The following is a 22,879-nucleotide window of genomic DNA, read 5'->3' on the forward strand; positions in this document are numbered from 1 at the left end:
TCAGTCGGGCTATGCAAAGGAGGATTTGTGCTGCAGGCTCTGCAGAAAAATGTCAGATACGTTTAACTGTCTCCGAGCCTCTCACGGTCTCTCCTCTGGCTCTGCAGCAGTTCTGGCTATTGCCGCCATCTGCGCAGCGCTGTACGGCATCATACACACATTAACACCGTGTATGCCCGCGTCTCCGCACCCTGCACACTGACAGAACTGCCAGCGATTCCTGTTATAAATCTATGCATGCAACAGCCAATGAACGCTGAGCTCTGTGATACATTTCCAGCAATGTTTATTATTAACTGTTTATTTACAGTTACCTGCACCGCACTGCAATAATCCCGTGACGCTGCACAATTGGGAACAAAACGCTAATAAGCCAAGAATGGGTTATAATAACAGGGGAAGGAGAGGGGTGTGAATCAGAAGACGGAGTCTAGGTCGACCCCAAAAGGTCGGTAGGCACAAGGTTGACACGAACACAATGCCGACATAGACACAATGTCGACACAAGCAAAATGTAAACAGGAAAAAACTAGTAGACAGTTGAAAAGGTCGGCATTAGTTTTTTTTTGTCAATGTCGATGGAGCCTCTCTCTTTCATTGCCGGCGCTCGCCAGACCGTCCCAGCTGGCGAGCGCTGGTGGAGAGGGACTCCATTAGACTGGGACGCGTGAGTGGCTCACACGCACGCATGTCCCAGTCAGTCGGCGGCTGGGTGGTGGGACCCTGCCCATCTCCGCTTCAGGCAGGGTTAGGGGGGGGCGTTTGGGGCGGCGGTGGGGACCGGGAAGGCGCCGGACGTCAGCGGGAAGCTCTGTCGGAATGGGGCACGCACCCCTTTCCGACGGCTGGCGGGGCCGGGCATGACAGGCACTACATCTGTACCTGCTCCACCACCACTACACCACCGCACATTACCAGTCCCATTAGGAGGTCGCCTTGATCAAAAAAAGCATTTAAAAAAAGTCCAACAAAAGGTAAAAAACTCATGTCAGCATTTTCATTCGTCAACCATTGACATGTCAACATTATGTGCGTCGCCATTTTGTCAATGTATGTCGAGCATTGTCAACATAGACCTAGAAACTTTCATCCTCTTCGAAGAAGAGCTACCATACCACAAGTCAGTTGGTAGAATACCTGTCGGACAGGAGTGTCTATATTAATAAAGCTTAAAATGTAGCAAAATTCCCAAATCAATAGCAAACAGTATGATTTAACGATCAATGGCGTATATTGGGCTATGCTGTGCACAAAGTTATGTAGCTGGGATATTGATATACATTGCAGATTTATCTACAAAGACGTAGAGGAGGAACGACCCAGCGCCGTGTAGATAGATTGTATATACTGTATATCTTGTTGAGCGATTACTAAGGGCTGTTAGGATATATTGTGTTACTTACACAGCGGGTGAGGCCTGGCTGCTCTGGGCTGATAAGATACAAGAGAAATAGGAGAAGAAGCAATGCGAGGGACGCTGTCCAAAATCCACAGCGACAGGGCGCGTCACCGACAGTGTTTGGGACTTTAAACCTCGCTCTGAGCCACAAAAACTCTTCTGAGATATTTTTCTGTGTCGTGTTTTATTTACTGGGAACTTTAAATGCAGTTTTAGATTTAACTTATATCGGCAATGTGCACAGGTTCATTGTTTGTTGCTGTGACGTCTTTCTATGAAATGTGCTGGGGGCGGTTCCAACGTCGCCATTTCCTAGAAGTATCAAATGATGGGTTACGCACCCGGGATTTCCACATACCATGATTGTTGTTTTTAGATTGTAAGCTCAGCGATCCACTCTGCCAGCTCTTTTAGGGACCTTGCTTTTTATGAAGCCTCTAGTGCAGGTGATATCTCAGATAGTGCGTGTGTTTGTGTTTGTGTGTGTGTGTGTATATATATATATATATATGTGTGTGTATATAAATATATAAAACATCAAGGCACATATGCAATTACCCTGGCGAGACAGGGCGCAGTTTTGTTAAATGTTCCCCACATTGCGATAATGGTCTGTTGCTGGAGCAAACTGGTTCATACAGGACCCTGTTGAAGTGATAAAGTTGTGATAAAGCAACGATAAAGTGGAAGGTGATAACGCACCAGCCACTCAGCTATGTTTGCAAAATGACAGTTAGGAGCTGATTGGCTGGTGAATTATCCCCTTTCACTTTATCACCGCTTTATCACTTTCCTGCAGCACTGTATGAGAACCAGAGAGATTGGCTGGGTCTATGTACTTTTTGGGGGTGTGACCTAATCGCAGCAGTCATAGCAACACCCCCTTATTTTCTGAACAACGGGGTGACATGTAAGAGAAAGGGTTGAATGATGGTGGGAGGGTCAGCAGACACAAATAATTAGTAGTCCTTAGTCTCCTGAGAACGATGTAAGAATATAGTATAACACTGTCAGGTGCGCTGTATGCCAATAGCCCGGGCCAAGTCACACGTACGCCCAGCTTTTAGGTAAAAGCGAAATACAAATATATATATATATATATATATATATATATATAATAGATTGCAGGATTACAGGTTACAGGAAGCGCCTGGGGGTCCCCGAAGGGATCAGCAAAGTCGCTGGAGGAAACAGGAGAAAATCCATCCATTCAGATGACAGGGGACATAAAAAGATTGGGAAGCCGCCCAAGGAATATTCACAATTCAAGGTCCTAAAAGCACCTTTCAGGACGGCAATTAGCAGGCTGGCGAATTAAGAGAGCTGCCATTGAAATGTACTCTGTTCTAATGAGGGGTCAGAGGTGGCTGCAAACAGCAAATGATGTGACACATTATGTTCCCTGATAGCAATTTGTGGTGCTGGCAGCTGCCCACATCTGTAATGGCGTGTCTTGTACTCAAGGAGGGACTCCGTATTCCCTTTATGAATCCGTTATCACACTGCCAGTGTGAGCAATCCCATTCTGATCAGTCCCCCACAGCTGTTCCATATTCTATATTTATATTATCAGTTCTGAAAGTCAGTGCCCATTGTCTGGGGACACGCACACACACTGCAAAATCTATAGGGGTGGAGGGTGGTACCTCTAATGCTTCTGTCAGTATGTATTCAGTACCCGGGCCTTGCATTGGCACGGCAGCATTAGAACACTGAGGCATGAGAAAAAAAGAGACTTGTGAATGAGTTATGAGGTTGATTGACCTCATACTTCGGTGGTGTTACACAAACAAAGTGATCACTGTATTTTCTAGACCTTACAGCATACCTCCCGCTCCAGAAAGGAGGCATGTCCTGTGTAAAAGGGGGTGTGGTTCCCAGGAATGACGCAACAGCGAGCCACACTATTCTTAGTGAGCTGGAAGTCCTTCTGTCTCAGTGATGTCAATGGTTCCTATAAGGTGATAGACCTCATATCTCACTGTGATGTCATTCATAGTTGCATACCCTCCTGCATTCTGCAGGAGACTCCCTGAAATATCACCAATCTCCCTCATTAGTCTAGCTATCTCCCTCATGTCACCTAGCCCACATTACATTTTTACATCATAGTTACCTCCCCTCCTGCATTCTGCAGGAGACTCCCTGACATAGCACCAATCTCCCTCTCTCCCTCATTAGTCTAGCAATCTCCCTCATGTCACCTAGCCCACATTACACTGTTACATCATAGTTACCTCCCCTCCTGCATTCTGCAGGAGACTCCCTGACATAGCAGCAATCTCCCTCATTAGTCTAGCAATCTCCCTCATGTCACCTAGCCCAAATTACACTTTTACAATTTTGGGGAAAAAAGGAATGAGAGACAGATACGTTTCCATTGAATCATCAGCAGCATTTCGCAGCACTTTACCAAGTATAATATCTCTTACTAACTGCTTTGGGGCTCATCATTTGTATATAAGACATTTTAAAAGATCCCTGTCAGATGTAGCAGTACACACCCACGCTTCTAGGTGCCACGTTCACGTAGGCCATGTGTCTCAGTGATGTCACCTGTTTCTAGTGAGCTGATAGGCCATGTGTCTCAATGATGTCACTGCTTCCTAGTGAGCTGATAGGCCATTTGTATCAATGATGTCACTGCTTCCTAGTGAGCTGATAGGCCATGTGTATCAGTGATGTCACCTGTTCCTATTGAGCTGATAGGCCATGTGTCTCAGTGATGTCACTGGTTCCTAGTGAGCTGATAGGCCATGTGTATCAGTGATGTCACCTGTTCCTATTGAGCTGATAGGCCATGTGTCTCAGTGATGTCACTGGATCCTAGTGAGCTGATAGGCCATGTGTATCAATGATGTCACTGCTTCCTAGTGAGCTGATAGGCCATGTGTCTCAGTGATGTCACTGGTTCCTAGTGAGCTGATAGGACTTATGTCTCTGTGATGTCACTGGATCCTAGTGAGCTGATAGGCCATGTGTATCAGTGATGTCACTGGATCCTAGTGAGCTGATAGGACTTATGTCTCAGTGATGTCACCTGTTCCTATTGAGCTGATATGCCATGTGTATCAGTGATGTCACTGGATCCTAGTGAGCTGATAGGACTTATGTCTCAGTGATGTCACTGGATCCTAGTGAGCTGATTACTGAGTCAACCACACAAATATGGCTGCCTCCAGTGTAGCTGCAAGGTTCCCTCTGTAAAGAAACTTCCTCTCTCAGATACTGGGTAACTAAATCATCCATTTACCAGGTGAAACATTTCCATTTGTACAGTCAGCTCTTCCTGGGCTCCAGCATGTAAACGATGAGCACAGAAGCGATGAACCATGATCTCATTTCAGTCAATAGGAGTCTTCATCCGAGCACATACTAAATGATCACCTATGTTCCCCAGCCAGTGCAGTCACAGGCAAATTAATGCACAGTTAATGATGCATGCACTTTCTTTTACAGTGTCTGGGACACCGCGTTCTGCTAAATACATGTTATGAGGCTGCATTTGGACAGGGAGTTAGGGCAGCGAGGATACGTCGATGTGTGTCGGCACCTTCCCGGGAATCTGGAATTTTATGTGCCATTAGGTGACATTTCTAAGAATTGGAGGCAAAAGGGGCATTCTCGAGCCACGCACAGATACACCCATGGCCTAGGAACCCACTGTTATTGCCATTGTGATGTCATTCACGGGGCTGTTAACGCGATGCGATTATCTAATTAGATAATCGCATGAACTGCAATGTATTCAGCCCCTAACTGTCATATGTTTGAAAAATGACAGTTGCGAGCCAATCTTCTGGAGCCCCATTTATCACCAGCAACGCCTGTTATAATTTACAATGAGTTTTAACACCATTTGAGAAATGGGCCCCTTAATATCAGGTGCTACAATTTAGGTAAAAATAAGTAAATGTCAGGGTAAAGAATAGGCGGTAATCGGTACATACAAGTGTAACCACGCTCATCATTGCCGCGCCATTCACTGCGGAAGTCACCATTGCCACGCATGTGCGGCTAATTCGCTACTACGGCTCTTAAAAAAGCATTGCGCGTTGATGTTGTAGTGTGGCATTTCCACGCCGCGGGCGCGACCAGTTGTGGCAACATCTGTATAGATATATGAATCGCCATAAGTGTAGGCAGCAGAAAGCCCTTCGCCGGCAGATGTGCGAGCCGATATACCGTTTTATTACTAATTATTATTCTGCGCCTGTTTATTAGAGATATATGCTAATCGGATGCAGCCCAGGTACACGCACAGCCCCAAATTCTTTGCAAGGTCAAAGCGTCACCAGTCAGCACCTCTAAGTAGATCCGCCAGGAACAAAAAAAAAAATAGGGATTTTAATCACCGCTTCATGTTTTTTTTGTTTAATCATATCTCAGGCGTGAGAATTATTTTAATTAGTTCCTAAAAAAACCTAATCCTATTTAGCCGCTAAAAGAACGGTTCAATTAAAAATGAAATATTTAGCTTTTTTTTTTTTTTTTATAATTCAAATGTGAACCTCCGAGACCCCACGTCAACTCCGGCTCGGATGCTAAATTCATAATAACATCCTAACATTTTTTTAAGCTCTTTTTTTTATTTTTTTTCGTTTTCAAATAGCGTCCTCTGACAGTCCTCGCCGGGACGGTGCGATGTGCGTTACTGAGGGAAGTGCTTCTTTTATGTTCTCAGAGGACAGATTAAAATAGCTTAGATCCATTAGGGTAAAATGTAAATCACGGTTACTCCCACCAGGGGGAATTCATTCTGTGGCGTTCACATGTGTGTGTGTGTTGATTAAAATACAGTAAAATGCACTGTCAGAATATTGCTGCGTTTTTAGCACAGTCTCCCATCTCGCACTGGTATGGCAATCCGCTCCCGGCCCTTCTTCCTGGGTCAATTAAGGCCGTGAGCAGTTTTACAGCAGAAGATGTTGTATAGGATGCGATAAACTCTACGGCTTAAAAAGGGAGAGAGAGAGAGAGACCACACTCTCCCCGTTCTGTGCTGATGTGTTTGCAGAATCCTTTCCCCGGTTGCAATGTGAATTTCTCAAATATTCTAATATTTATCAAGGATCTGAATGCAAGAAATTATCAACACTGACTCCTGTCTCTTGTTTACTCCTCCACACCGTTTATTAATCCTGATGGGTCTTCGACAGCGTCCAACGCTTCCACGCTGACCTCCGGCACGGGCTCATGCAGTGACGAAGGCAGTGGTGGTGTTAATGCCCATCTGCTCTCTGTGTAAAAGTGCCCAGTGCCGGAGGGGCTGGGTCCCGCTCCCCTGTTTCAGGAATCTGGGCAGTGGGAAGAGAGGCGACAGCCTGCCACCACTTGGTGTGATCAAACTGAATTCTAAAAAAAAAAAAAAAGAAGCTGTCTAAGAATTGGGGGCTACATACAAAAGCAGATAGTATTTGCCCTGCACTGAAAAAATATATAAATGTGCAGTATATTGTCAGTAGAACTACTGATATAACTTTTGACCTTTAACTACACTCGTACAAGGGTGCGGAGACTAAGCCGGCGCACTTAGAAAAAAAGTCAAATAGTCTCCTCTCAAATTAATGTGAGAATATTTCATGTGCCGTCACTCTGATTAAATGAAAGGTGGCTGAAATAAGCAAACTTCGTACCTAATGGGAGCTTCATCTATTATTGAAGTGACTTCTTATCTGAATGTAAAAATATGGAGGCAATAACGCAATGCCGTGGAACGGGCCGGACCTAGAGGAAGGCAGGGAGCGAAGGCTTTCAATTCCACTTAATATATAAAACCAACAGTAGGCTCGGAGCCAGATTAATAACTGGAGCCTGCAGAAAATACCAATATTTCTCTTAGCTACATCTGATGCCGTTTGATTCATAAGTAGTTGTACCACGGGGCTTTATTAAATAAAAATAAATACCGTAGAGTTTCATTGGAGGTACACGAAAATAAAACAATACGCCTGAGCGGGAGAGGAAATAGATTCTCTCTCTCATCGGGGATTCGTCTTTTTGAAGGAGCAATACGGGAAAAATACTGTTTACTCGTTTTTAACTATCTTATACAAGTAATAATATGGCTTCTCCGTTCTCTTAAAGAGGCAATGCTCGGGCTGTCGGATATATGCCAGGACTGACGTCCCGGACACGGATGCAGAGGGGAAGGGGCTTATTCGTGGCTCCTACGGCTGGTACCTGGAGAAATGCACTAGGCTGCGCCATAACAGCCGGCTGATGCACATTGAGGATTTCATCATAACTTGTGATGTCATATAGGGGTGGAATGTACCCAGTGGTGTAGCTAGGGGGCGGAGGGGCGCGGACAATTCCATGTCATCTGGCCATCCCTATGGAATCCACTGAAACAACAATGCAAAAATGGGCACTGCCTTGTTGGAGACAGATGCTAGAGGTCATCCTGGACCTCTAGCATCTGTCAGGGGAGTTCAGATCGTACAGTGCTATCTGGAAGTGCTAGTTTGTGGGAGCCTGCAGCCCCCTATCAATGAGCATGTTACAGGGTTGCCTACCCTCCCAGACTGTCCGGGAGGGGGTAACCCTCCCGGTCCCCAGAAAGGGGAGCAAGTCTCCCGAAATGCTGGCAGTCTCTTACGACCCACTTCCCCCTCCATGGGACCAAACGAGGCAAAGTGTGAAATACCGGCATCGCACAGTGGGGGGCGTGGCCACAATGACGCAATTGCTCTGGCCATGTCCCCAAACAGGATGTTTCCCCATAACTCAGCCCCTTTCCCATCTCGGCAGCGGCCAGGCCCCCCTTCCTCACAGTACTGGCAACAAGCATGAAACCACTGGCAATGAGCAAGAAACTCCTAGCAATGAGCAGAGAACCCCCTGGCAACCAGCATATAACTCCCTAGCAACGAGCAAATAACCTCTTGACAACGAGCAGGTAACTCCTGGCAGGTATAAGTGTAATCTACATAAGAGGACATGCATGGCAGTTGTCTGTGCGTATAAGGGGCCTATTCAATAACTCCCATTTTTGGGGAAGGGGGAGGTGTATACACAAATATTAAGGGTAAATTTATTAAGATTAAAATTTTATTGAAGAACGGATGTTACCCATAGCAACCAATAATAGACAGAATCTGATTGATTGTAACTCAGATCTTAGTAAATTCACCCCTAAGCATCCCATTTTTGGGGGAGCTATTTGGTATTTGACTTGATGGTAACCATACCACCTGTACCCAGCCAGTGACAGAAGATACCCGCCTGCACACTTCCACGTTTCCCATAGTGTTCACATTTTTACCATTGTGCGTCCGTATCCGATTATTTCTTGGAAACCTCACAAACTGCGTGCTCCGAGTAACCGTCCGCACACCTTCCAAAACGATCAGCTTGAAATTAAAATCATGTATTCCAAGCCTAAATGAATCTTTTTCCTGCGCATGAACCCCTGCCAAGTTGTAAGTGGAACGCTCCTTGAAAGTCTCATGTAGTCAATACGTCCCCATCGGTAACATAAGACGCGGAGCGCCAAGTCAGCTTTCACTCATTAAGCAGGAACATCCTTAAAAAATTGACGTTATGGAGATTTCCTTCGCATTTGAGACATAAATATATCTGCTTACGTGCAAAATTGCCTTTCCTGTTTATTAAAAATAGCAATGATACCGCTACTCAAGGACAGGCTGAAATCAATACGTTTCCCTCCCGGTATGGGAACGGTGTAACCTGGGCTGCGCTCTTACACATTTTAAGAGAAAAACAAATACATTTTTGGAAGAAACTGTAATATATAAAATGTTAAGAACTCATTCATGGAGGGTTTAGTGAGGGATTGGTGGGGGAAGGGCCGCACCACAGCACCCCAGGTGGGGGGGGGAGTGATGCCCCGGGAGGGGTGAGTGATGCGCCGGGGTGGGTGAGTGATGCGCTGCCGAGTCCGGGGGAGGAGGGGGGTGACCGCCGCCGAGTCCGTGGGTGGAGGGGGTTTAGGGAATGCGGCGACCGCCACTGCCGAGTCCCAGGGGGGGGGGATGCGGCCGCCACCACCTTACCTGGATCCAAGGGAGCTGCCCCAGAATGCCGCCCTTCAGTGGCCGGTGCCCTAGGCACATGCCTAGACCTGCCTAGTGGTGGCACTGGCCCTGGGTGGGGGGGACCACTTTTTCCGGCAGATCCCAATATGTTGGCTGGGTGGATTGTAGTACCAGTCGGAGTCTTGGTGGACAATCCCATGAGCTGTACATAAAGGGGTTGATTCTGATTTTTTTATTTTTTATCCTGGCCACTCTGTCTACGGCCCTGTAAATATCCGCCCACACAACACATGTCTATACCGCTCCCAACATTCCAACCGCGAGTGCAGCGGTCAGTTTTAGTACCCCAATGCTTGGCGTAGAGGATGCGACTAATGCTGGGTACACACTAGAATGTTTCAGATCGTGGAGGGTCATAAGACGATCTTACGACCTGCACGTGATCTGAGTCCGATCCGATCGCGACCTGCACCCAGCTGATAGGTTGTTTCCAGATCCTACCTGCTGCGTACTTGGGCATTGGTGCATGCGTAGTTTGCCAAAAATAGCAAGATTGATCCGCATTCATTCTTCCATGCAATACAGAATCAGGCCAGAGTTTGGTATTTCAAAGGGGTATGGTTTTGGAAAGAGGCCAAGGTCGACAGTCGACATGCGATAGGTCATTGACAAAAGTTTGACACAGGTAACATGGTCAACATGAGTTTGTCGCCACATGAGCACCCCCAATTAGTGTATCTCGTATTTCTTGACATGCTTCGGACCAGGCTACTTTACTGCTCCCAATCGGTAGCCACATGGAAAAAAATGTCCCCCCAAAAAAATCATGAGAAACTCATGTCAACCTTTTGATGTGTCAGCCATTGCCATCTCATCCTTTTGCTTGTGTCGACCGTTTGTCAATGTTGACGTGGTGCATGTCGACCTATAAATTGTAGACTTGTCTGCCGAAGCCCTTCAGTAGACCGGTCTTTCATTAAAGTGGCTGAAATTTTGTGTCTCATAATTGCTAATTAGCCTATTGGAACCAATTTACTGATTGGGGTTTAGTGGGATTAGTGTTTAATGAGGCTAAGTTAATGATTAGTTCATTGTAATGAAGTTCTGATTTGATTGATGAATCTAAGGGGCATAATAACTGTCACAAATTGGTGTTTCCATGGGCAGAGGCGCTCCGTTACACTTTGTGCCATCTACAGTATTATTGTGGTTACCGTCTCCACCGTTGAATTTGGTTTTCCCATGTGATCTCATTGCCGGCAGGAAAAAATAATCCCATCATCAAGATTCTTTCCTTTCTTGCACTTACTGTACCTCTGTTCACTTCAAGGCACTAAGCCGCTGCCGGGACCTTAGATTCAGTCTGCCAGTACACCGCCATTGCTCACTCGGGCACTACTGCTATACAAATACTTGCTGTAACCCTTGGCAGATCCACTAAGCCTTGTATGATGATAGCGTGGAGAGAGATAAATTCAGACAATCAGCTCGTAATTGTCATGTTACAAGAAGTTTGAAAAATGACAGTTAGGAACAGATTAGATGGTAGTGCATCTGTCGCCAAGGCCTAGTACGTTGCCTCTTTTATTAATGACTATTCAGAGTCTGGTCTGTGCGTAGAAAAGTAAAGTCCAAAATGTATCTGTGTTTATTTGTACACGTTGCTTTTTTAATCTCATTAACTATTCCAAGAGGATGCTGCATATTCATGAGGAGGGAAGAATTATACCGCTTTACCGCGCACACTTACAGCAGTCGGCGGTACTTATTGGCCGGCATCTCACTCAAAAATAGAAAGATTCCTTCTCAAGAGAAAATTGCAGCCACACTTTTTTATCGTCACATAAAGATGAGTGATCGCACCATCGCCTCAAATCTTTCTCATCCTTTCTGGTACTTGTTATTTTTACCTTTCCAGCGATCGCCTTTTTTTTTTTTTTTTTATCCCACGGAACTTATTTGGCCCTGCCGTACCCAGAATCCTTTGCTTGCCTCACACTGCGAGACGTTATTGTCATGCAGCGACAATTCAGGGCTGCAATGATTAGAAACCTGAGGCTTCACATCGCAGACTCACTTATTGCCCATTTTGGAGGAAAATGAGTTTTCTTAATTTTGATTTGCTCTTTTTCGTAGACATAACAATCCACTCAAGTGCAATTATTTTAATATTGGCTGGCGAAGGAATCTGGAATAATGTTGTAGTTAGAACAATGAAATAGATTTTAGATGCTGACGAGAGCGCCGGGCAATTAATATTTGTGTTTTGTTTGTTTTTATTAGTTTGTTGTTGTTGTTTTTTTTCTAACTTATGTGCATTTATTCCGGGAATTATCTATTTATCTAATATAAATGTTTATAAGAAAACAGCAATTGTTATTACGTTAATAAAAAAAAAAAAAAAGGTACTTATATGTTAGTTAGGCGCCCACTAAGCTATTTGCTTCGTTTTCCGAGTCCCCTCGCCTCGCTGCGCTCGCCACACTATATAAAATCAACTCCATGCCAACCTGGATAGTGGGGGTATGAGCATACTAACTATAGTGGGCGCCCAACTAACATATAAGTACCAAAATAAATAATAGGGTGTGAAAACCACCCCAAAAAATTAAAGGACAACTAAATGTCTCAAATATAAAATAATCGAAGCATTAAAACAAAAATGCAGCCGTTGTTGTGGCCAATGACTGGAGCGTCACCGGCTATGAGTGTCAGGATCTATATCCAGGTTTGGTCCTGTGCTGTCTGTCCACATGCTTCCATACAGCGACTGGCTGTCAACCATAATTCTAAATATTGAAATTGTATTTCTATTTTTCTCATGAAACTATGCAATTTTTATACTTTTATGTATTTCAGGAGGCACTGGGACTGATTATTATTGGGTATGCACATTCCCACATTACACTGACCACACCCTCACAGTACTGGCCACACCCACATTTCACTGGACCAACTCATCCAGCACTGGCCACACCCACATTACACTGGACCAACTCACATAGTACTGGCCACACCCACATTACACTGGACCAACTCACACAGTACTGGCCACACCCACATTACACTGGACCAACTCACACAGCACTGGCCTCACCTACACACACCACCGGTCACACCCACACTGGTCACTGCTCCCATTGTGCTTGTGCCCTAACATCATTCCTGAGGACCCGCACTTGTCCCTGCCACCATTTTTACACCCTGGACGGCGCGATGCGCCACTTTCATTCTCTGTGCGCCGCCTGTCACTAATTTGATATTTTTCTTTCGCCCCATCTAAACCCAACAGTGCGTCATGCTCTTTTCATACTCTTAGGCCAGGAGATCAAAGAGAAATATCCGGCAGGATCTGAATCCCGATGCATTTTTTTTGTAGCATGCGTTTTATGCTAAAGGTGACAGACGTTTGATGTACAATGGCTCGCTTCAGCTCTGTTCCTTCATGTCGATCCGCTATCTCTGCGCAACGCGCTGCCTCTCATCTTCCAAAATAAAATATTCTTTATATTTTATCATACATACATTGTGCGAATAACAAGGAGTGTTGTGATCTCGGACTGTCTGTTGTATTATAGCCCCGTAGCTGTGAGATCTGTGAGGCCGACTGTAAATTAGGGACGGTAGCGAATGGTGTTAGCTTCTCTATGGGAAGCTCAGACTCATTAATACCTGACTTTCCTACGCTTTATATTAGGCTCGAGCCACTGTTCGCTTTATATTAGGCACCTCCGCCGCCCTGCCGGGCTCTGCAACCGGGCGGTTCAGGTCAGAATCGTACTACACACCGACGGCTGACCCTATATTATAATGTCCTGCCCATTACAAAGCTCATTGGCATTTATAGCAAATATATATTCAGTTTGATTTAATTAATATTGGTATGAAGAGTCCGAAATAAATGTAAAGGAACCTGGCCACTTTTATTAGACGTTGCGAGGTTTTTGTGTGCATTAAAAACTTTCTTTTAATGAAATGTAACAATAAAATAGTAATAGTATGTGAGTTATAACACAAATGTAATCTATGCACTAAGGGTCTGATTCAGACCTACTCACGTCTGCGTATATTCACGAGCAGGTAAACGCTGCCCCCCAGCGTCCGAATCCACATCCGCTCATATGCGGCTGGAACAGAGGAAAAAAACAACAAATGATTCTTCTTCCCTTTACAAATAAAAGTAAGGCTAGACTTACAGGTGGAGCTGCTCTTGGCAATAGTATCGCCATTCGCCAGCCGCCGCCTGAAGGGGGCGCACGAGACGCTCGCGCACCATGTTCCATCGGAACCCTCCACCAACCTCTGCTGCCCTCAGCAGCTCCACCGCAGCCCTACCCCCCCAGCTGCCCCCAGCTCCCCTATTCTGGCTGGACATGGCCAATTTCGAGGTGGGCCCTGACGTCATGTGATGTCAGCCGTTCGCCCCAAACAGGTATCAACTTGCTTGTGTTCGCCAGCGTTTCTATGGGCGCACCCACCGTTTTTTTGTTGGCGCCCCCATGAAACGCAGCGAGGTTCTCTTCGTCCGCCCCCTGCATGCCCCCCATCCACCCATCCCGGAGCAGATATCAATCTTGGTTGCTATGCGCAACATCCGATCTTCAATAGAACTCCCACCTTAGTGAATTTACCCCAGTGAGTCCATTTACCTATTTATTAATATTAATTTTGATGGTTTAACAGGAAATGACAAAAATGCAACAATTCAGATTTTCTAGCTGTAGAACCGGTGCTCACAGCATAAGATAATAATCGTCGCTGCCGGCATTGTCCCAGCAAACGCCATGCGCCCGTCTAATGACACAACACACAGTGACGCTGGGCGGTGCCTGCCTAGAAATCATCTGTATTACAGCCGCCGTGGATTTGCAGGCTGCAGGTCGCGGGGACGGATTTACGAAGCTCTGCAGACACCACACAATTACTTCTAAACTTGGTTCATCCACTTCAAAGGCATCTCCCGCTCGGACTACAACTAAATGACATCAGCCGGGTAAAATGATGTGCTGCGTGCCCCTCTCCGGGTGCATAAAGCAAATGCCTCGCTCTAAGCGCTTGTTACAAGTCGCTATTTTCACGTGCAAAGAAATCACCTTGTCGATATTTTAACCTGAGAACAGGCCTCCGCGCGCTGCCGGCGCCTCTCTTCCCGGAGACTTATGATCAGGTCCCCGGGGAACTTTGCAATAACATCATCCCTCATATTTTTTGTGTGTGTCCGCACGTTGTTTACTTCCATGTCCCGTCGAAATGTCAGTCTGGAGAAAAAGCTTTTATCAGCCGTGTGTCAGCGGCTGGATGTGTTAGGTGGCCTGGGCCGTCCTCCTTGGAATACAGGCAGAGATGTACTGTAATCCCGTACATCATATAAACTAGGGGAATAAAATACATCACAGGCCGGGTGTTACCGCTGTCAGCCGCCTTATCTGCGGTGTGAAGGTGCAGAGCCAATTAGGTAGGGATGGCCATGGACCATCGATGATTCGAAATCATCGATGTTTCATGGCCAATGTTGAATACTTTTGCCATCGATGGGGGAGAACCAGATGGTTTCCCTCCATCGATGGAACAGCAAAACAATGGTTTTTTTTATAGTGCCGGGACACGGAGCATAGCTCCGCCCCCGACACCCACGAAATCCTGCCCCCGTGTTTTGATTGGCCCACAGGCCAATCAATCTAACACAATGGATGACCAACAATATTTTAAAATATCAATGGTTATCCTTTGCATAGTTTAGCACTATCGATGGCCAGTTGCAGAATTGCCATCGATGGCAACCATCGATGGCAATGGCAACGATGGCCATCCCTACAATTAGGTGCACTGGAGTCTTGCCATTAAAGGCCCAATCGGGGCAATGTAAGCCTCGCCCAGATCCGGCCAAACTCCGCCTCTGATATTCCATTGGTGGTCTGAGTTTGGCCATTTCTGAAAAAACAAATGGGTGGGTAGGGCTAAATTTAGGGAGGTTTCGACACTGATAAACAGTTGACTGTGCAAGTTAACAGCAGCAAAGGGCCGGCCGACATAGGAAAAGGACGACATTAGTTTTTAACTGTTTTGGGTGTAAATTTTAATAAATGGACCCCCAATTATTGTAGCGCTTACCCTTGCATGGCTAGCTTCGCTCATGCTTTGGCCCTAGCGTTTGCTGCACTCTTTACAGTTCCCAATCGGAGTCCAAGTGGATCGTACGGAATGAAAAATTCCCAAAACTTTAAGAAGAAAAAAATCACAAAAAACTCATGTCAACTTTTTCACGTGCCAACAATTTGCATGCCGACCTTTTTAGTTGTGTCGATATTTTTTCAATGTCTACATTGTGCATGTCGACATTTTAGTGTTGACCTATTGATGGGCTGTCTATAGATCTATCAACCAGATACCGCCCGCCCACCAGGTCTGTACTGTCTATCTCACAGTGGGAGTCATTGGGACGCGCAATTAATTCACAGATTTGCAGGGGGTGTTTTCTTTTTCTATCTGGGCGGGGCTATATAATCACAGTCATCTTTGCAGATTCAGGATCTGGTCTGAATCGTGCCCAATCCCAGGGTCCGTGTGTATGGGCCTTACTGCCGAAGATGATATTTCCCAGCTGCCTCGCGCACTCTAATGCACAGAATTATTCTTTTGTTTTCACTACCGTGAGTCTTTGCAAACCTACCTCTCTCCTCCTCGCTCTTATTGATTTCCCCGACTCCCTCTCCGCTCTTTTCCCTCGTTTACCGCGGCGCTCCCCTGACCTCCCCCACCTTCCATTTTTTATCACTTTCTGTAATCTAACTTTCCACAACGGCGGCAAATCGTCTGTTCAATAAGCCAACACTTTCTTGCATTATTTTTTGCAGAAGTTGTACTTTTTTTTTTCCCTTTAAAGCAATTGCTGCGCTCGGCAAACTGGGGAAAAAAATAAGGTTGTGGCCTGGTTGACAGATGCTTAAGAATTACAGGTGAAATCTGCAGACTCAGGACCCAAATTACTTGTAGGATTGGGACTGTATTTAGTCCAATAATCATTGTGGATTTGTATGCTTTCTGTTCAAGGTTATTCTCTGGGCGAGATCTGCTGAGGATGTTAGGCCGGGTGACTTCCACCTCAGAAGCAATCTCAGGATAAGACCCAGCGGTTTCTGCATCTATTAACTCTTGTGTTTCCCCCTCCCGTAACCACTAAATCAAGGGGTTTGCTACAGAATCAGGACTTTCCGGACGAGAGTTGACAAACATCTCTCCCCCCCCCCATTCTCCTGCCGCCTTCTGCTAATATTGACCTTTTTATTACATAAGGCGACCGCTGGAGCGGAACCAACGCTAGATGACAGTCCTAATGAAAAACAGTTTAATTTGTGTAGTGTATCAGCAGGCGGCGCGGGACGCCGCCATTATTAGCACCTTCATCATTTTTGCAATTTTAACCCAATCAACAATAATGAATTAAGTGTTGCTGTAAGTTCATTTGGCGGATCAGATACCCATCGCTTATACGGTTTGCAGGCTAAACATTGCTCGTGGTAAAGTGTATTATTTAAATGCTTATTGATCTTAGATATTGGTGGCAGTCTAGAATTGTAAGGGAGCTGATTACTAGGAAGCGGCTCTGACTGTGGTTGTCTTGTGCGAGTCCCAATCAGTTCAGGTCCCGCTTGTGTCAGCCACTGCCTGGTGTGCTGGGCCTGAGGGATCTGACAGCGATCCCGGGGGATGCGACCTGCAATCCTGGGGGATGCGACCTGTGAATCCAGTCGGTGACCTGTGAAACCAAGGGATGTGACCAGAGAACCTGAGGAAGGCAGCTTGGGAGGATAAGGGATGGGAACTGTAACCAACAGAGATGCTTCCGTGAACCTGAGCAATGCGACCTCTCAACCCAAGGAATGTGACCTGTGATCCTGAGGAAAGTGACCTGTGATCCTAAGGGATGGGACCCGTGACCCTGATGGATGGGTCCCGTGACCCTGATGGATGGGACCAGTGACCCTGATGGATGGGACCCGTGACCCTGATGGATGGGACCCGTGACCCTGATGGATGGGACCCGTGACCCTGATGGATGGGACCCGTGACCCTGATGGATGGGACCCGTGAGCCTGATGGATGGATCCCGTGATCCTGATGGATGGGACCCGTGATCCTGATGGATGGGACCCGTGATCCTGATGGATGGGACCCGTGATCCTGATGGATGGGTCCCGTGATCCTGATGGATGGGACCCGTGATCCTGATGGATGGGACCCGTGATCCTGATGGATGGGACCCGTGATCCTGATGGATGGGACCTGTAGAACGATGGATGGGACCCGTGATCCTGATGGATGGGACCTGTAGAATGATGGATGAGACCTGTGATCCTGATGGATGGGACCCGTGATCCTGATGGATGGGACCTGTGATCCTGATGGATGGGACAAGCGATCCTGATGGATGGGACCTGTGATCCTGATGGATGGGTCCTGTGATCCTGATGGATGGGTCCTGTGATCCTGATGGATGGGACCTGTGATCCTGATGGATGGTACCTGTGATTCTGATGGATGGGACAAGTGATCCTGATGGATGGGTCCTGTGATCCTGATGGATGGGAACTGTGAGTCTGATGGATGGGACATGTACAGTAGAACCGATGGATGGGACCTGCTATCCTGATGGATAGGACCTGTAGAACCGATGGATGGGACATGTAGAACCGATGGATGGGACCTGTGAGTCTGATGGATAGGACCTGTAGAACCTATGGATGGGATCTGCTATCCTGATGGATGGGAACTGCAATCCTGATGGATGGGACCTGCTATCCTGATGGATAGGACCTGTAGAACGATGGATGGGACCTGCAAGTCTGATGGATGGGACCTGTACAACCGATGGATGAGACCTGCTATCCTGATGGATAGGACCTGTAGAACGATGGATGGGACCTGCTATCCTGATGGATAGGACCTGTAGAACGATGGATGGGACCTGCTATCCTGATGGATAGGACCTGTAGAACGATGGATGGGACCTGCTATCCTGATGGATAGGACCTGTAGAACCCATGGATGAGACCTGCTATCCTGATGGATGGGACCTGTGATCCTGATGGATATGACCTGTGAGTCTGATGGATGGGACCTGTAGAACCGATGGATGCGACCTGTGAGTCTGATGGATGGGACCTGTAGAACCGATGGATGCGACCTGTGAGTCTGATGGATGGGACCTGTAGAACCGATGGATGGGACCTGCTATCCTGATGGATGAGACCTGTGGAACCGATGGATGGGACCTGTGAGTCTGATGGATGGGACCTGTAGAACCGATGGATGAGACCTGTGAGTCTGATGGATAGGACCTGTAGAACCGATGGATGGAACCTGTGAGTCTGATGGATAGGACCTGTAGAACCGGTGGATGGGACCTGTGAGTCTGATGGATGGGACCTGTGAGTCTGATGGATGGGACCTGTAGAACTGATGGATGGGACCTGTGAGTCTGATGGATGGGACCTGTAGAACCGATGGATGGGACCTCTGTGTGTCGCTGGCAAAAGACTGAACATTTTATTAGATCATACTTTATATATGAGTCACCTAATGTGGAATCTTGTTATCTAATTGGTATCGCTGCCCTTTGGTCTCCTAATCGGTGCCTCTTTGGCCTGTAGAGCAGATGCATCACAGACACCAAATTGGCGCACCTCATGCATCATTTTCTGATTACCTCTTTTATTCCCAAAAGCCACCATGGCCCACGGAGCCTTCCAGCGGCCAAACCCACCTGACACTTGCATTCGCTGATGCCCCCCTGTGGCAAAATCTGGCCTGTAAGACCGGCATCACAGCGACAGCCGCTCTATCTCACGCCATCAAAATACCGTAGCAAATGTAAACGCAACTGAAACAGAGCTTCCTACAAAACAGAAACTTACTCGTGACTCCGGGCCCACGGCCCTCGAAAATCAAAAGATATTCCAAATGTTTTATACATATTCCACAGACTTGTCAGGTTGTCTGATAATTCCTGGAAAAATGAGATTTCAAGCAGTAAATCACTCCTAACAAAAAGGTCTGGGTTAATACAATACACTTTACTTGTGTCTGCATAACAAAACCAATAGCCCGGAACACACATACATGCATACAAAACAAAGCCACACAGGTCGGGCCTTAACAAAAACAGGATTTGTTCCCCCCCCCCCCCCCCCCCCCTTTATTTTATTTTGACTAAATATAAGCCTTGCAGGTCTTGGTATTTACCAGACAGAATTCATGAGTCCCTGATAAATAATTCAGCTTTCTCCATCTGTGAAAATGTAGGATTTGGCCTCATTTCTTACATTAAGGAAAAGAATTGCCTCGCTCTGCGAGACATCCACCGGCGCTGATATATACAAAGACTGCTTATTTATTACCATTTTAATGAAGGTCCATAAAAAAATGTTTATTTACAAAGCCCTCATAAAGCATGTATTTTCTATTAACCGGGCCCATGCATAAAGCATGTATTTATTATTACCTTAATGCAATGCACCCGTGCGCATCCCACAATGCATTTACATAAAGTATACACATGACATAAATATTTGCATAATACACGTCTCATTAAAATCTATATATATATATATATATAAATATATATATATATATATATATATATTACTGCATGCAAATATAAATATATATATTTATATATTGTACATGCTATTAACATATTATATACATTATTAGCGTGATCAATTGTATCCTAGAAACCTAGATAAGACGTAAGAAGCTGGTGAAGATACATTTCTATATATAAAAGGCTAATTACTCCTCACCTCTGTGAGGCGAAGTACCACTAGAGGCCAATCGATGGACCAAATGACCCCTTTGCGTGTGAAAAAGATGTCACAACAGAAAGTGAAAGCAATTTTTGCAGGGACACTGTTCTATTTCAAACTCGCTGGCTATGGAGAGGGGAAGCTGTGAAGACAGAGATTGGAGGTAGGAGCAGATAGGGACTGGGGGCGGGGTGGAGAGTTTGTGGGGCAAAAAACGGTCACAGCTCAAAGTGAAAGTAAAAACTGTCACAGCTCAGAGTGAAAGTACGAAGCCGAAGGATTTTAGCTAGTACGTTAATAAGAAATAGCTGCCACAATAACACATGGAAATCTAAGCCACTTGTGATAATGAATGCGCATTCAGATACAAATTACTGTTATTCTATAATGGAACGTTAATGTCATAAGCACTTGGGTGAGTATGGTCCCACATTCACTAGTCAATGAGAGTATACATTATCAACGTATCGTTACATGGCCGAATGCTGAGGGAAAATAACATTTTGTTTTCTATTTTTATGTATTTAGGGAGACAGTGGGGCTAAAGGTGTAAAGGATGTGACCACCCACGAGGATCTAGCCACGCCCATACATCACTGGTCACACCCACACAGTACCAGTCACAGCGCTGCCCCTTCTCAGTATAGGCAGTTCAGTATTTTCACTACCAGGCCCATGTGGCTCTTAAACGGGGCCCCACAACAGTTCATGTTCTTGTTTTTTATAGGGCTGCATATAAAATTAAGGGTTTTTTCTATAATAGAAAACAGTCCACCATCATGGGAATAACTGGTAACCCCCGAGTTGGGTTTCTGGTCTTTAAATCTGTCAAGAAAGTCTGACGTCTCTCAAAACTCAAGCTGTATTATAGGACATACAGCGAAGACCCAATCTGCTTTCATAGCACGGCAACCATCCTCTTTAAGATGCTTTTGCAACTTGAGATAATGTTCCGCTTTAGCACGTTGGAGAAGGCACTAATTCTGGCCTGAACTACTCTTATATCATGAGATCAGGGGCCACGTAGAGGCCGTTAAACGTTGCGCTCGCTCAGAACGGCCATTGTGTCTCTATCAGGTGCCATAATGTGGAGTTTGCTTATTGTGCAGATTGCTTAAGTTGCAAATTGCACATTATCCAGCTGAAACACCTGGCATTTTCAATCATTAGAAAGCAAAGCCCCACTTTAGGGAGTCCCGGGAGGATGCCGCAATTGGTCGGAGCCACAAATTAATGTTATATGATTATGATAAGTGAAGGAGGTGGAGACAAAAAGGGAAATAGACAAGAAGTTAGGCAGTGTGTGTGGAATATCAATGCGAGGGAGGCAACTGGAAGTGGAACTCACACTGTACAAAAAATAACTTTATACAGTGCAACATGTAATAAGCGTCATCAATAACTGCTCCAAATGCTTGCATGGTCTATAACAGCAGATGATGCTCAGTGCATGATCTATACCTTCAAAGGGTGCTCAGTGTGTGATGTATAACTGCTATGAGTGCTCAATGCGTGATCTATAACTGCTACGATTGCTTAGTGCATGATCTATAACTGCTAGGAGTGCTCAGTGTGTGATCTATAACTGCTAGGAGTGTGCAGTGCATGATCTATAACTGCAAGGAGTGCTCAGTGCATGATCTATAACTGCTAGGAGTGCTCAGTGCATGATCTATAACTGCAAGGAGTGCGCAGTGTGTAATCTACAACAGCAAAGAATGCTCAGTGTGTGATCTATAACTGCTAGGAGTGCTCAGTGCATGATCTATAACTGGTAGGAGTGCTCAGTGCATGATCTATAACTTCTACGATTGCTTAGTGCATGATCTATAACTGCTAGGAGTGATCAGTGCATGATACTGTATATAACTGCAAGGAGTGCTCAGTGCCTGATCTATAACTGCAAGGAGTGCTCAGTGCATGATCTATAACTGCAAGGAGTGCTCAGTGCATGATCTATAACTGCAAGGAGTGCTCAGTGCCTGATCTATAACTGCTAGGAGTGCTCAGTGCCTGATCTATAACTGCAAGTCGTTCCCAGTGCCTGATCTATAACTGCTATGAGTGCACAGTGTGTAATCTACAACAGCAAAGAATGCTCAGTGCGTGATCTATAACTGCTAGGAGTGCTCAGTGCCTGATCTATAACTGCAAGGAGTGCTCAGTGCATGATCTATAACTGCAAGGAGTGCTCAGTGCATGATCTATAACTGCAAGGAGTGCTCAGTGCATGATCTATAACTGCTAGGCGTGCTCAGTGCCTGATCTATAACTGCAAGTCGTTCCCAGTGCCTGATCTATAACTGCTATGAGTGCACAGTGTGTAATCTACAACAGCAAAGAATGCTCAGTGCGTGATCTATAACTGCTAGGAGTGCTCAGTGCCTGATCTATAACTGCTAGGAGTGCTCTGTGCCTGATCTATAACTGCTAGGAGTGCTCAGTGCGCGATCTATAACTGCTAGGATTGATCAGTGCATGATCTATAACTGCAAGGAGTGCTCTGTGCCTGATCTATAACTGCTAGGAGTGCCCATTGCCTTATATATAACTGTAAGGAAAGCGCAGTGTGTGATCTATACTGTAACTGCTAGGAGTGCTCCTTGCCTGATATATAACTGAAAGGAGTTCACAGTTCATGATCTATAACTGCTAGGAGTACTCATTGCATGATC

General features: G+C 45.8%; 1 protein-coding gene across 1 annotated transcript in view; it reads left to right on the forward strand.

Annotated features, from left to right (window-relative positions):
* CELF4 (CUGBP Elav-like family member 4) overlaps window positions 1-22,879 on the forward strand; it is a 667,347-nt gene that overhangs the window by 272,378 nt on the left and 372,090 nt on the right. The window lies entirely within an intron of this gene.

Source organism: Crinia signifera, chromosome 1 (genome assembly GCF_055691185.1).
Source record: "Crinia signifera chromosome 1, ASM5569118v1, whole genome shotgun sequence".
In the NCBI taxonomy this organism is placed as follows: Eukaryota; Metazoa; Chordata; class Amphibia; order Anura; family Myobatrachidae; genus Crinia; species Crinia signifera.